The sequence below is a fragment of the Bemisia tabaci genome, chromosome 4, assembly GCF_918797505.1.
Source record: "Bemisia tabaci chromosome 4, PGI_BMITA_v3".
Taxonomy (NCBI): domain Eukaryota; kingdom Metazoa; phylum Arthropoda; class Insecta; order Hemiptera; family Aleyrodidae; genus Bemisia; species Bemisia tabaci.
The window spans coordinates 43,837,096-43,853,951 of NC_092796.1; the positions used below are offsets into that span (position 1 = coordinate 43,837,096).

Below are 16,856 nucleotides of genomic sequence, written 5' to 3' on the forward strand. Positions count from 1 at the left end.
AAGAAATTCAAAATCACGCCCTGAGTGAATGTCGCAAATCGAGAGTAAAAACTTCTGCGATTTTCTCTTGGGAAAAATATCTTGTCTTCAAAATACTTGATCTACTGTAGCGATGATTTACTTTTGAGAATTTTGGAAATTAATGTCCTAAAATCCAGAATTTATCGATTGATCACATTATCGTTCATCAAAGCTTTTTCAAAGTGTATTTTTCTTCTTATTTTTTTCCCCCCTTCCTTTTCTTTCCTTTTCCTAAAACGATTATTACTTTTGAGCAAAAAATCAAATTACAGCTTAGAATTAATGTAACTAAGACTCATAGGCATTATTAATATTATCAGGCACATTTCTTATGAAAGGAAAATTGATTCGTGTCTTATTGACCCTAACGTTTTTTTCACCCTCATAAATCCAAGTACTTTACGTCCCTCTAATCCCAACACTTAATAAATGGTGTAATTTAAGACTTTATTTCGGAGAACACAGTTAATGTTGAAAGCATCTCATTAAATACCTCTGATTAAATTAAAGTTTTTCAGTTTCAGTTCTTTTTTTCAAAGTTTTCAACATTTTGGGGGTTTTCCCCCTTCTATGGATACGACTAGGAAAGTATCGTTAACTGGTGTAATAATCTCATCGTCAGTTCACCAGAGAATGGCTTTGTGATCATTTGTTTTTGAAAAGAGTATGTTAGTGTAGTCGGTACAGGTTTGTTTCGCATTTCGCCGTTGTATCATTACTATATTTCTTATTTTTGTATAAAGTCCGATTAATTTGATTAATTTTTACAGTTAATCCGGTTTCTTGATTAATAGAGTTTTCGATGAGTCAAGGATGAAGAAATTAATCGGTGATACATCGATGATTCATGATTCATGTATATTCGAAACATCCCTAACTCCCACACAATCGCCGTTCCGTTCGAAGACACGCTTGCATTTTGATCATGTGCACGGCCCTTGAGCGCGTGTCGCGAGCGTTTCTTGTTGATGTTTCAAAGATTCAAGCGCCGACTCCGCTAGACTAGAGTGGGTGGGTGGGTGGGACTGGTTCCGAGTGAAACGGTTCCGCATTGCCAATCTTGGAGGAAAATCACCATATCCTCCACTCGAAATTCGAGGAGTCCCATGACAAACGGCAACCTCGCAGCGGGATATTGACACTGAGCTTGACAGGTGGAACTCGGGCTTTTAAACGGGCCGGTAAAATATGGACAAAGGGTTGTCACATAAAACGGATAAAGCTTAGCATCTCTCACCGGGCCACGGAGGAAAATAAGGTGAAATTCCGGAAGTTCGGCAGCTTTGGGCGCGGGCTAAACATTGGAGGAGATAGCGCCGCGTAAGCTTGACCAATTGACCAATTTTGCGGTCGGTTCTGAGGAACCCCAACTTCTGAGAGCTGAACGTATTAGCAGCAAGACCGGTGAAAAGAGGAAAAAAAATAAAAACAGTGAGTAACAGTTCTTCGGCGGTAAGAGCAAAGCTGCGTGAAATGGATCTCCTGGACGCTCCTAATTTCAAATTAATCACTCACAGAACGTATTCACTGGAGAGGCCGGTCGTGGAAGTAAAGGGTGTGGACTAAGAGCAGAGACGTCCGGAACATCGAGGTGAGCTAATTGTAAGTGACACCGAACTTATCGAATCTAATTGGGCTCTACGTCCGCGTGAAACCATTAGCGTGAAAGTATGTCCGAATTTAAATGGATTGAAGGAAGCAGCCATAAATAATTTGAAACGGTGGATTGGCGTTAGCGTTTTGAAATGTGAGGTTGCTAAAAGGTTCAAGGGAAGTTTATTCGTATGTCTTCGTTGCCCCGACGAAAGAACGTGACTTCATTCCAAAATTGCAAATTTTTCAGTCTTTCTGTCTGTTTCAGTCTACGGTCTGTTGAGACTAGTGTACTTGTATAGCGAGAGTGGACCGATGGTTTCGAGCCGGGATCATACGCTGAATGTGGAAGTCATCGGCCCGATGTCGAGGCTCTGCGACCATCGGATAATGTAGGATTTGTCTGAACTTGTCGAATAGATTTGTTACAAATTTGGATGGAAATAAGTCGAATTTGCAAAATTTTAGCCGTTGAGCGATAATTGTGGACTTCCATATTCAGCTGCCAAATTCAGCGTGTGATTCCGGCACCATGGAGGGCGTAGGCGACAGCATTTCACTGCCAATCCTCAGATTCCAGTCCAAACATATGGCCTGGTTACACGCTCGAATTTTCGTCAAATTCCGATCAAAATGATGACCTAGATGGCGGTCGAGAGTTATCTAGATTGATGAGCAAAATTAATTAAAACAGCGTGTTGATTGAAATAAGCATGAAATAAGCACGATTTTGTGAAAATCAGATGAAGGATGAGCCCCACAGTTCCATCAACTACCATCAAATTTTTGCAGGCCGCAGAAATTTGATGGTGGATGGTGCGCACCAGTCACCATTTGATCAGAAATTGATGGGAATTTGAGCGTGTAACCAGTACACAAGATGACCAAGAATGAGCGTTCTTCCGCAGAAATGAGTACATTTCATGCAAAAACTTAGTGAATTGCGTGTTTTACAGACGACGAGGACGGATCGTAACAATTAATTGTAATAATAAATCGATTTGGATAATTTGAATTCATAAGTTGGCTGCTTTATTCGCGGGGGCCTGAATTTCCGGAGTTCCGCATCTGTGTATACTCTCGCTATACATATAGGTACTCTATGGTTGAGACCATGGTTTCTAATTTTTTAAAAACCGGGGAAAACCGGGATTCATCAGGGAATGAAAATTTACCTGGAAAGTCAGGGAATCTGTTCCAGAAACCGGGAATCTCTTCTCCAACCACCCAGGTATCATTTCGGAACACCCAGGAACATTTTTTGAATTAATATTTTGAATGTGCGCCAAAGAAATGGCTGAAAGATTAATTAAAATCGATATTCATATCTGAAACTCTGGAAAATAATATTCTTTTCCTCAAGAATATCCCGGGAAAGTGGGAGAAAACTTCGGTTTCTCATCATTGAATGAGCTCCTGAAAATCAGGGAAACTAAGGGAAAAATCAGAGAATGAGCTGTACCAAGAAAACTAGACACCATGGTTGAGACCAAAGGCAAGTACTTGGCATCCATGTCTGAAAGCCCAGTGCGTGCGCGGGTATGTCAGGGGTCGGGAAGTTTGGCCCAACCTTGCTGCCCAACTGAAAGTAAAGGCCCTCGAGCTGAAACTGCCACTCATGATGAATTGCCACCAGGCTGCAGAGTTAACTTCGCCTTGTCCACTTCGCTTTGTTTTGATCCCGTTGTTGATCGGTCAAGAACTCTCCCGACTCCAATCGCAGAAAATCTCAACATTGCCCATTGGATGATGTCATGATTCCGCAGTCATAAAGAAACAAAGCTTTGTCACACCAGACGGTTGCGCAATACCCTGGAGAAAAGTTGATGTTGTTCGCTAACTGTTCGGCTAAATCTGACTCAGCTAGGATCAGTCGGTGCTCCAGACCGATCAAATTGGTGTTAGGCACAAAATGATTGTTGCTTTACAACAATTGTAGTTTTTTATGTTGGTAGTTGGTATTTACCTCATGATTGATACACCAATCATTACACTCATAGTGGTTTAATGCGCCCACGATGATAATTGGTTTAATGTACCAGCTGAACTAATGCTTTACCCACCAGGGCCGGCCGGGTTTACCTATTTGCCGCCCATGGACCGCCTGAATTTTTCCACCCCCTTCTCATTCGTTTTGAAACATGAATAGATCGTATTCGACAGTGGTTCGATGTATCGTTTGGTTCAAAACAATAGAACATAACCTCAAACAAAAATTTTAGGATTTAATTTGTAAAAGCTGAAAAGGAGAAAATTTCTAACTATTTCACTTTTCATTGCCATTTGGTAAGTACTCGAGAGAATAAAAATTCGATCACATAGACCCGTTACGTCAGATTTCTAAATTGACTTTTGAGGCTGTGGTTGCATATTGAATCAACCGATATCAATATAATCTCACCTGTGTGATCTGTCGAATACAATCTATAAAAACCACCAAGTGAACGTTCTCACCTGTGTGATCTGTCGAATACGATCTATAAAAACCACCAAGTGAACGTGCCGGTGGGGGAGGGCGGAGGGGTGTTTGAGACGCGTTTACTCGTGTTGGGCACATTTTTTGTGAAAGCCCTGTCAACACTAAAAAAAAATTCAGTTCCGTAAAACCATTTCCGTTTGGACAAGGCCTTCCATTTAAAAAAAACGAACGAACAAATTATGAAAGAAGAAACATTTATGTGGTTAATAATTTTACCTTCCGCCGCCGCGCCCACCGCATTGTGTTGGCGCAATGCGTGAAGTATTCATGCAGTCTTGTGGGCGCCATGCGTTTCACGCCGACCGCTGCTGACCAAGTGACCACACTGCTTGGCGCAATGCGTGAAGTATTCATGCAGTCTTGTAGGCGCTATGCGTTTCACGCCGACCGCTGCTGATCACACTGTTTCGCGCAATGCGTGAAGTATTCATGCAGTCTTGTGGGCGCTACGCGTTTCATGCCGACCGCCGCGCCTCTCCACCGTTCCAGGTCAAATTGTGTATTTGGTTTCTCTCTCAACTCGACGAATTAAAGGTGTTGTCTCTTGTATCACTGAAAGACGACTTATGCCGCAATCACACCTGAATGTGGGAGCTGAATGCGGCTTGAATGTGGAAGTCATCGGCTCGATGCCTGAATTTTGCGCGTGACGCGCAAAATTCAGCAACCATTCTCAGCAACCATCGGACTAATGTTGAATTTGTCTGAACTATTCGAGTAGATTTGATACTCATTTGGATGAAAATAACTCGAATTTGCTAAATTTCAGCCGTTGGGCGATGACTGTTGACTTCCACATTCAGCTGCTAAATTCAGCGTGCGACAAAATTAGAAATTACTATACTTTTACTCTCAGGAAATGAGAAATTTTGTCGCCTCTTCTCGTTCGTAATTTATTTTCTGAATCCGATTTTTTCTCTCTTTTTTTTGATACCTACATTAAAAAAGATTGCAAAATTTGCCGCCATGGGCTGGGGCCCATGTGGCCACCCCCTTAATCCGACCCTGTTACCCACACCAGTCCGTTGACGTGACGTTGACGTGTTGTATGAATAAGAGAAAAATATTCGTAAAGTAGATCACCAGTTGAACTCATCGAATTCCGTGCCAATAAGTGTTATTGTTTTCTGTTACTCTCTATTTGTGTGCTTCACCCCTCTAAAGTAATCAAGTGCTATGAATATTTTACTATTGTCGACTTGAAGGATTGAAGGCATTATCCAAACAAATTACTTGGAGAGTAATAATCATGCCACTTAGGAAGAATACAGCCTTTTACGCGCGTTGTGTTGCCGGTTGGGATTTTGTAGTGTATTTTTTGAAGGCAAATAGGCACCTTATTGTTCTATTCCTGTATCTAACGTAACTATTAGTAAATTTACCATAGCGGTCCAACCATCGAAGCGCTTCGCGTCTCACGAGTTGTGCGTTCATGCGTTACTCTTATGCGATTTGGTATTCTAGAGTAAGATTTCTCTCAACAATGATGGCAGCGAGCTCGGTTAAAATTGATAGACAAAACTGGAAAAAAAAACACATTGGATCTAGAGTCCAGACTCTCGAAAACATTGACAAGAAAAAATACTCATGATTCAATCGGATGTTTGCTTGAATCAAAACGAAATCCGCTTAAATTAAGAGGCTTGGTTCTTGATTTAAGCTAGATTCTGATTGAATCAATAGAGTCTGGACTCTAGATCCAATATGTTTTTTTTCCCCCCAGTAAAAGCTATCGAAAAAGAAGACATAGGGAGTATGGATCGATGCTATTGGTTGAAATGGGTGCTTTATAGACCAAGGGTGTAAATGATGGACTAACTATAGGGTCTCTCGTGGGTTGCCGTTAGTTAGTCTATTTACCTACCCCCTTTGTCCATTGCAACCACCCGCTTCCACCAATAGGATCCCTACATATCCCTTTTGTCTTCTTTATCTATACAGCTTTGTCTATCTATATAAACAATCAGCCCGCAGGCAAATACTCAGCCTTTTACCGGTATTACGTCCGATTGCTTATGGATGATTGTGCCAATGAAACCTCTCGTGACCCGCCCCATCGGTCAACAACGACTGAAATGGTTCAACAACCCGCCATACATAATTAAGAGGTCTTCGATGAATACATGCCCACTTATCGAGCAAGTAGTTGTCAAGTCCCTGGAAGAGGGTGGCGTAAGGTGTTTTAATGACGTCATTGAACGCACTTTGCATGCTGCACTGTCGGCTAAGCTAAGATTAACGTAAAAATTTAATGTGTGATAAAATTGCCGATAGGACATTCTGTTAAAAGTTCGCCTCCTCGATCGCTTGAATATTTCACTGAATTTTTGATCACTACAGTCAAGAGAACAGCAAAATTAGCTGTAACTAGTTGCGTGTTACATGCCTGTCGCGTGGATCATCATGCATAGGTCTGCAGGCCGGCGTTAATCAGGAATATTCCAATAAACGGGATGAATCAGGAGAGGAGAATAGAATAACCTGGGAACACAGGAAAGGCGAATCTATCACATGTGCCCGGATTTTACGCCAACTTCTCTGGCTCTTTTTTCACATTCACTGAAAACAAGTCTCTTGGATTCAAAGTGCAAACTCTTTAAACATTTGACATTAAAAAATACTCTTGATGCAATCGGATTTTTGCTTGGATCGGGAGCCAATCCTCTTAATTCAAGTCGATTTCCTTTTGATTCTAGCGAAAATTCAATTGAATCAAGAGTATATGTTATTGCCAAATGTTTTATGAGTCTGGGCTCTGGAATCCGAGAGACTTCTTTTTCAGTGTCGCCTTCTACCTGGATTTCAATGAACTTCTAAAATTGTTCCGTGTTGCTTCAGAAATCAGAAAAACCCGGAAATTCTGGGGAATTCCGAATTCAAATTCTACATTTGTGTGGCCTCTCTGTCATGCTTAGCTCCCTAATGAGACCTGTCAGAATGTGGCTATTCAAACGGGGAGGATCTGGTTTTGCCTATCCTACGAAATGAAGGCGAACCACGCCCGAGAATTCAACTGTGTGAAATAACGTTGTTTGCCTTCATTTAAATGGGTTGGTTAAAACAGAACCTACGCTATGGAATAGATGCATCCTTATATGATTGGCGCTTTTCATGTTCGTTTCAGACTTCGCAGTTCGATTCTGAAAATAGCAGACAATTCAACGTGGGTGAATGTGCCAAAAACGTAAATATATAGTTAGGTTAATTAGACTATATTTTGCAATTAGAAACTACAATCACCGGCTCAGATTAGAAACAACGTATGCCCCATTAGTTTCCCTGTGTACATAATAGTCTGCACGGATGAACCAAAAATTGTAGTCCCTAATTGCAAAATGTTTGGCCGTTTGATATCACTATAACTCGAACCACTCCGCGAGGCTTCTTAATTGTAAACTCTCGTATACAAATTTGCGATCCGGAACTACAAATTCTGGCTCAGTTTAGAAACAACGTATCTACCATTACTTTCTTTTGTACATAAGTGTTTTTACGGATGAGCCAGCAATTGCAGTTCTCAGTCGCAAAATGAAGTCCAAAAGACGTTGATACGCTCCGTGAGCAACGTTGGAGGGGATCTTAGCCACTTTGGTAACTAAGTGGTCAGGGTTTTAACGAATTGTGTGAGCTTACTTCCACCTCTGAGACAACTTGATTGCCGTTGTCGACGCAGAACTGTTAGACCGCGTCATCCGAATCTGAACAAGGGGTCGTCACGTGCGGGCTGTCTCTTGTCACTCATTTTCGGGCGCATGATGTGCCTTCATGTCGCATGATGATCTCGTTACTTTAGACGAGCCTTAATTTCCTCTTGCTCGAGGAGACTCCCTAAATTGCTGGATCAGTTGGCCGTTTGGGTTAAAGTGGCTCGTGTTTTGGACGATAGTCATTACTTCCAGGCGTGCTGAATGTTCACGAACTGCGGCGATCTGTACTTCGCGGGTGAACGGTGTACACTCCGGCACTAGCCGCGCTGATTTTTTGTTAAGATCACTTCAATCGCGCTTAATTTTTGTCAAATTTACCTTAATCGTGCTGATTTTTTTGAAAATTACTTCGATCGTGCTTAACTTTTGTCAAATTTACTTCGAACGCGCTGATTTTTTTTGCCTAAATTACTTCGACCGCGTTGCGTAATAGTGCATACTTAGGGAAAATTTGCGTTTTTCTGGCGAAAGCTTACACTGATGAACTCTCTCCGCCCCTGATTACTTCGTACACCAGGATTGAAGTTGGTGCTACTGCTACATTCCATGGAGACTCTACGACCATGTACTTTCAGTAGGTCGAATCATACGTTCAATTTACCCCTGGATTTTTCCTGCCCTGTACTTTTGAATGGGACAACAAGATCACCAGTTGTTGGATTTCTGGGTATTCCCGGTGTGGCGGAACTATGAGTAGGCGAAAGAGGGAAGAACCCCCACTTTTTCACTTATGTCCCCCGTTTTTCTTTTTTTTATCCCTGTTGCAGACCTGTATATGAATCGAGTTTATCAGAAAAGATCCAACTTACATCTTCGAAAAAATTTGGTCAAGAATGTTTTAAAATTCTACCAGCTGTATATTTTCCTCTCGCCAAAAAACGAAAGTCGAAAAACAGAAATTAGTTTATGAAAAGAGGGGTTAAAGTTTATTTTCTACATTAAGCCTTATGCAGGCTGCATACAACTTCAAACCTCTTTTTCTCAGCTTCAGCTTAATGTGGGTTGGTTCCTTAATGATGAACTCGGTCAATATGTGTACGCGTGCATCTGTCTTATTTGACGGCATTCAATTTAGACATCTTGGTATTAAATCATCTGCAAGCAGTGTTTGAAAAATTTCTGTAATTTTTGAAATTTCATTTCGCACTTCGGCCATCGCTATGTGTCACTCCGACGAGTTGGAGGTAGCTCCGTACATCTTGTAAGTGATTTTGTTCGGACAAGGCCTCCTCCTCCTCCTCCCTTGGGTTTTCGACCTCAGGTTAAACTCATCACTATTCACCGCCGCGCGCCGCATGCAGCTAGTCAATGAAGCACTCACATGTATTTATAGGATTGATTATTATCTGTTGAACATCAACTTTCCCTTTCTTAACAGTTTTGCCGCCTGGTTTTTCGTGTGCAGAAATGAGCAGTAGGTCAGTCCTGATAACCAAGTTTAATTAAAATCTAACAGATGGGGCGGGTGACCTCTGAATTAGTGGATGATAAAACCAAGCAATATGATCTGACATCTGACCCTCGGTCTCATGCACGGCGAGTTAACAATTTGTCGAATTACGCGGAGTATAACCAACGTTTCAAGTGCAAATACACGTATCTGCCTCCAGAGAGACATTTTCTCTTGCCGGTCAGTTATTTTTCAAAAACCAAGCAACCTCCCTCATTTTATTCTTTTAAATAGCACGGCACAAATGCACGATACTTTATCTAGTATGATGAATAAGAAATCATGTGAGGACGGTCCCAACCCTTCAGAGCACTAAGATGAGAAAAAAGAGAAAGAAAGTGTCGGTAGCATCAAGAGGTTAATGATATGTCAGTGATGTCAAAAGAGCACCTTAGGCAAAGAAGTTAAATGTTTGCTATACCCATATTTGCAATTTTTTATCATCTTTGCTTTTCCTACGGATTTTTTCCAACATGATCCGGTCCATGATACATTTTGTTATCAACATGATCCGTTTCGGACCGAGTTGGTACCAATATAGTGCGCGGTAAAGTACCAATGGTACCATTCTGAAATTTTTTTAGCGTAAGGCGATATGTGGGGAAGAAGAGCGACATACTCTTTAATGTCCTCTTCCGTTCTATGTATATACCTACTTGCAAAGCAGTATGCTAGAACTTAATTTTTTAGATACCTGATTCCTGTGTACGAACGACTCATTTTTGCAACTTGTTCCATCAACATTTTTTCTTCGGTTCCTCTCACCTGCTTACTACTACTACTCATTATAATATCTATTCTTGATTCTTCAAATCCTGATAAAAAGGAAAGAACGAACAATCATTATCATTAGTCAGCGTTTTCTGAGGAGTACGCACACAACATGAGCAGTGCATTTGACGACAATTATCAATATACCTCAATGTTAATTATGGGAAACCGAATGCCTAAATCTGTCTCAATTATTATGTAACTAAACTCGTTGATGTAATAGCCTGTAATAATCTCAAACTAATCTTTATCGCAGACTGTCGACTCATGCTTCAATACTTATAATTGTTGATCATACTTGTTACTTAGTTACTTACCGCTTTCGAGCCCCGCCTCCGAAATTTCTAGCAATACTTTTAATCTCTTCTCCTTTATTTTTCTCGTCTTTCCCTGAGTGTTCACAGCACATGCGCTGCCATTTTCGCCGCTTTTCGCCGGTTAAAACCGTAGTGCAGAAACAGTTGAAAAACGGCGAATTAATTGTGAAGAAAATCGGATCCGTTTAAATCGGGGTTTTTACCTCACCGAACGATCTTGAAACAAGCACTTTGCGAAAATTCCCAATAAAACTTTAAAATTATGGTTTAAAAATAACCTTTTTTAAATATATTTTTCCGTTGGTCAAAGTTATGTTTAGTAACTTCCTCATATAAAAGTCCTCTAAAATGAATTATTATTTTTTAAAAACTGGTAGCAACTGCAAGTCTCGATTATACTACTCTTCAACCTCATTGCCGCGATGGCTTCTTTTTTAAGGAAGCTAAAAAACATTATGACTAAAAAGCTCTTTTTATCAGATACACGAATCAGAAAAATCCCTCACTTTCTCCGTCAATCTCTATTTTTTCTCTTTCTTTCTATCTTTTCTTTATTTCTTTCTTTCTTTCTTTCTTTAAATTTAACCTTTAAAATTATTTTACTACTACTACTTTCTTTTTTTCTTTCTTTCTATCTTTTTTCCTTTATAAAATTATATTACTACTACTACTTCCTTTCTTACTTTCTTCCTTTCTTCCTTTCGATGCTAAAGCTCATCCTGTGAAACTTTTTGAATTTATGCGCTCCACTAATCTCAAAATTTAACCTTTCCCCTCAACCCTTTTGTATTTTTAGTGATATTTCCATGTAAATTTATTACTGTTACTGCCCTCTTTAGAGGTGTAAATGGCCTTAGATGCTAAAGCACCGCTTTAAAATAAAATTATTTTACTACTACTACTACCGCTTTAAAATAAACTTATCTTACTACTACTTTCTTCCTTTCTTCCTATCTTTTGCATTTGACCGAGTCGCGCATTCTTCCGAAAACCGTTAAGTGGCACTCTAAAATCTGGGTAATAATTCAGGAATTGGAACTTGGAAGACAGGCAGCCCATCTAGTGATTATTTCTTAAATATAGCCCTAAAAATTATAGATAGTCGGCCCAATAAATCACTAAATCTTTGGGTATACATCGTCCTCCCACCAAGACGACCAACCAAATCGTTGCTGACTCCAAGATTGGAGGGGGGTGGGGCAATCTTGGAGTCAGCGAGCTGTATAATGTAACTATCCTGGCATGGAATGACACATGTACATAAAACACCAAGGAAAGTTATTCATTAGCTAAGGAGACAGAAATTAAAAGCGTCTCGCAACACATGAACAAATCCCCGCTAAAAAAGGGCCAAAAATCTCCATCTTCAAAGACCCATAGTTAATTTTTTTTTTTTGTCACAAAACGTTTGATTATTTCTCCCTCTTGCCTTCGTGCATCGTTAATTTTCGTGCTCGAATTCTTTGAAATTCAACCTTGAGGTTTTCCAAGGAGACTCTCCGGGCTAACAACTGAAGTATGTCTCAGGCATATGACGGATCTGTCCCCTGTAAAAAATTTAAAGTGAAACCAGTACCTACTTTAGCAAAATTCGTTCGATGTTCTAATGTTTGCTTACCCTCTGAATACACTCAAAAAATTGTCGGTGCTGACGACAAACTCTTCTGTTCACAGAGCTCCTGCAGTTTCTTCGTTACGCTTATCGAATTTTTCTGTTGTGAGAACGGAACTTCGGTCTTGGGCATAGAGTACTTTGCCCTAATGACTGAAACTACTGTAACTGTTACAAAAAAAGTGCAGGAGCCGTGTGAACAGAAGTATTTTTTCAGTGTGGATTCATCTTTTAAGGCTAGGACGTTTCAGAGCCTCATCATGCACCTCCCTTTCAAAAATTTAAATTTTCATCGCGTTTACCTAAATGTGACCTAAATTAACCCAACTTACCCCATTTAACAGGAACAGGTGGCTTGAACTAGCTTAATTACGCCTACACTAAAAAAAAATAGTTCTGTTCACAGGGCTCCTGCACTTCTTTTGTAACAGTGACAGAAGCTTCCGTTATGAGGACAGAGTACTCTGTCCCCACGACCGAAGTTCCGTTCTCACAACAGAAATATTCTGTAAGTGTAACAAAGGAACTGCAGGAGCCCTGTGAACAGAAGGTTCCGTCGTCAGCACCATCTATTTTTTTCGGTGTATTGAGCCTTCGTTCCTCTTTTTATGTGTGTTGTTTTTCCATATCTGTAAATCGGGTACACGCACTTCTTCTTTTTTGAAAGTCGATTTTTTATCGATGGAAGTACAACGGAACTCGCGGGTCCGTATACGGGCATGGCGCCCGGGGGTCCGGGGCGAGGGCCCGTCTTGGGATGCATTTTTGTGCAGGGAGCCTTGGATATTTTATCGGCGACGGTGCCCCAATTCGGGCAAATCGGATCGGATTAGGACTCGGGAACCAATTTAAGTCGCCCCTTTATCCGGCCACCACCGGCTTCGGCTTTCTCGGCCACCACTCGGTCGCCCGCCCCGGGGCCTCCGGGCCGGGCCAATTAATTTCGAACACAAAAGGAGCGCGAGCTGTTTAATAGTCGCGTTTTGGCCGCTGTCGGCTCCGATCAGAAAAATAATACGCGGCCTGGAAAGAAAAAGCCGGACACGGAATCGCCGCCCGCAAAAAGGACCCAATTTCCACCGTTGCCAAACCTGCAATAAATCGTTGTTTTCCAGACTGAGGAACGGAACTCCATCCCAAAGTTGCGAACGTACCCGAACTATTCAATTTTGGGGGCATCCATAAATTACGTGCACTGAAAAAAAAAAAAAAAACACATTGGATCTAGAGTCCAGACACTTAAAAACATCGACAAGTAAAAATACTCTTGATTCAATCGGATTTTTGCTTAAATCAAGAACCAAGCCTCTTAATTTGAGCGGATTTTCTTTTGATTTAAGCTAAAATCTGAGTGAATCAAGAATATTTTTTCTTATCAATGTTTTTAAGAGTCTGGACTCTAGATCCAATGTGTTTTTTTTTTCCAGTGTACCCGAACTATTCAATTTTGGGGCGTCCATAAATTACGTATGGGGGAAAGGGGTCGAGGAGAGTGTCACGCCTTTTTGTTTTTACGCTACCAAAGCGTTACGAGGGAGGGGGGGGTCAAAAATGCCGGAAAAGTGTGTTACGTAATTTATGGACGGCCCCTTTCTACAAAAACATGATTGTTTGATTTCTGTGCAAAGTTTTGCTAATTTTTGCATGTGATTAGAAGAAAACTGCAGGGTGAAAATTTTTGTCAGGCACCCTCAACAGTCTTTAGAAAAAGTATAATTTCCGAGGGGAAGTTTGGGAAAGTTGGTCTGAGAACTACCATTTGCCGTTTCATTGGAAAGAGCAGTGACACACACACTGTCGAAATTTATTTCCTTGTTTGTAAAATTCCAGGAGTCCGATTTTAACGAACTGAAATTGAAAGTCGTTGATTTTGCATTTTGACAGATGTCTTGTATCCTGGAAGTCATGAAATATCTTTGATTTTGATTCCCCTTTTTTCTGATTTTTACGTCCATGCTGAAAAGTACTTTAATATGAGTGAATTTGTCTTCTCTAACAAATTTTCCGAAGAAAATTTTCTTGAAATAAATAAAGATATTTTATGTGCGCCAAGTTATTGAATGGTTTTGAAAAGCTATCTGAAGAAGAAAAGAAGGGGATTTTCTTTGATTTAAAGAATTTGACGAAAAAAAATATACATATATAAAAAATTGACGACTAGTCTCCAATGTTATATGAGCTGACGCTAAAGCTTTGAATTCAAGTTTTCAATCATGCGAACCGAAGTTTGGGTTGAAGAATTGATTACTTTAGTCGCTTCTTTTTAATCTTTCAGTAAAGGACAATGGAACGGATTCCCTAAATACTTCAGTTGCAGTTGACTTTTTAATCTTCCTAAAATTAAAAAATAAGCTTTGATGGCGCTCTGCTGCAATGTGAAGATGGCTAGCCTCGAATGCCGATGTTAATGAAAGGTTGACATGCAGCAAATTAACCGGTCGTGTAGGAATGTTTGTTTACATCGAGCCCCGAGGCTTTCGCATGAGTTGATACGCTGCTTTCCATAGGAAAGTTCAAAACGTTTTTCATTTTTTTTTCCTGCTCAACGGACGAGCGTAAATCAAACCACGCACATAATGAAATCTGGCAACGCCGGTACCCAATCATGCGTTTGTCCAGCTCTTGTGGAAGTTAGGTGTTTGTTAGCTAACGGTATAGATACACTTTTCGCCGAGAGCTATTATGCCGAGCAGGACTGCTGTTGCTCCTCGATATTCTCGATTGTTCAGGCCTAGTTCCACAATAAGTCAGAGCGAGCACAAAGCTGTGAAAGTTCAGCTTCGTTGACTCAGTGGCCGAAATGGGTCAGGTATGTACGCCTGTCCCGTAAAATCCACCTTCACCATCACCAGGGTCACGAGGGGGAGGGGAGTTGAAAAATCAGAAATTTAGCGTCACGTATTGTATGATCGGCCCTTAATCTCGCTCCATGAACCTTGATAGAACCAGCAGACCATGCGTAAACCTGAATCACAGCGATCTTCCTGTGAGAGATTCGCCTTCAATTTTACTGCATAGGCAACAAACACCCTGCGGAGCGCGAATAGTTATCTACTCGAAAAATACACATCAAGTAACCTCGCTCTATGAACTTTGATAGAAGCAATAGACCATGAGTATACCTAATATAGGATATCACTTGAGGTTTGTCTTATATTTTATGTTGTGTATGTTTTGACTTTAGATTTGGATTTTACGCAAAAAGTTGCGTAGAATTGATATGATGTATGGCCTATTTGCTCCTAATTACTTTAAGATCCCATTTCCCCTTAAGAAGCCGTGTATTTTTGGAAGAAAAGAGGGGCAAAAACAATTTGGGGCAAATAGGTCCTACGCCCCATTAATTCTACGTAACTTTTTGCATAGAATTCAAATTTGAAGTCAAAACATTCCTCTGCCATTGGAAATGTTTGACTTACGGCCTTCCAAAGCCCTAAAATTTTCGGGGGGTCGCGGCCCGTATAACTTTTGATCAACATGGGTCACGTGGCGTATCAATTTAAAAGAATTGAATTTTTGTCTCAGGGGACTTACAGATTTTGAAAATCGGATTAATTTAACGCCAACAGTGTCTAATTGAAATTTGCCCAAAAAATGCCTCAACATGCTCCGTAACTCCAAAAATGGGGGTTTAGGGAAAAAGTGCATAAAACAAAAAGTTCTTATCTTTGGCCAAAGAATTTAAAATCGAAGCTAAAACATACCCTGTCTGTTTGAATTTTTGAAATATGCGAGAAATGGGGGGCAACCCCCTCACAACCCCCCTTAAATTGAGTTTTGGGGGGGGGCTGACAATATTTTCTGTTAATTCTTCGGGGTTGATTTCCCCCAAAAGTTTTCGATTCGATGCTCAATATTCGGGCGTTTTCAAGTAAAAGATAGTGGTCGGGTGCGCTGGAACACCCGGTGTACTTTGATTTACGTTTCAGTTTTGAATTATGTAAATTTATTTTTTGAAATAGCTTTAGATAGTGCTATCCTAGTTAAGGATTAATCATTGAAACTCCCATCATGTAATATTTTGATGCATTCATTTCTCTCAATTCCTATATTTTTCAGAAATGAGAATCCATTTCTATCCTGGTAAATCTTTTGAAAACAAATCGCGGGGGGGGGGGGGGGGTGTTATAAAAAATAATAATAAAACAATCACATATCAGCTGCGAAACAACTCTCAAACCCACCAACAGGATGAAATAATTTATCATGCGCGATTTCGGCCTTACTCGACACGTACCTCCGATAGCTCAGTTGGTAGAGCGGTGGACTGTAGTTGTTTCACTGAAGTTATCCATAGGTCGCTGGTTCAAATCCGGCTCGGAGGATGATCTTTTTATAAAAATTTTTTGTGTTTTACTGTTAGTCAGGTTTAGCCTATGCGATTTAGAACCAGGTTGTTTCCCCAAAAATATTTATTGCCAAGCTTTTCTCCCTAGTAGCTGCGAAGCACGTGAAAGTTTTTAGAACCATTATTTCGGCCTCCTCTATTTAATGCACAATAACTGGTGACATTCTTGTCAGAAAAGAACTCATGGTCTTTTTTAATTTTTAGTTCAACTTGAAATACTTACAGTTCATATTCATGGGAGGTCCCAAGTTTAGCAGTGAATCGACGAAAACCAACAGAGTTAGAATGAAATATTGACGATATTTCATTCAAATTATTGTTGAGGTGACTGAAATCCTTCAAGAACTTGACTTTTGTTTGTCACAATTTCAACAAGAAATATTTTTATGGTCAATGCGTATTTATTTTGATTTTTTTTATTTATTTCGGTATATTTTTGGTCGTCTGTCCCCAACTTTCTTTTGAATCTACTGAAAAGAATAAAATAAAAACCCTGAATAGTCTCTTAAAAAAAAGTTGGTCAACATGTAGTTCAGTTCCCGACACTTAAGGGGGGAA

General features: G+C 40.3%; 1 protein-coding gene and 1 non-coding gene across 3 annotated transcripts in view; both read left to right on the forward strand.

Annotated features, from left to right (window-relative positions):
* LOC109037958 (NAD kinase) overlaps positions 1–16,856 on the forward strand; it is a 149,744-nt gene that overhangs the window by 21,079 nt on the left and 111,809 nt on the right. The gene's annotated exons all lie outside the window — the stretch shown is intronic.
* On the forward strand, positions 16,187–16,275 carry TRNAY-GUA (transfer RNA tyrosine (anticodon GUA)). Its single transcript is given in 2 exon segments — positions 16,187–16,223; positions 16,240–16,275. It is a non-coding gene; the product is annotated as a tRNA-Tyr (tRNA).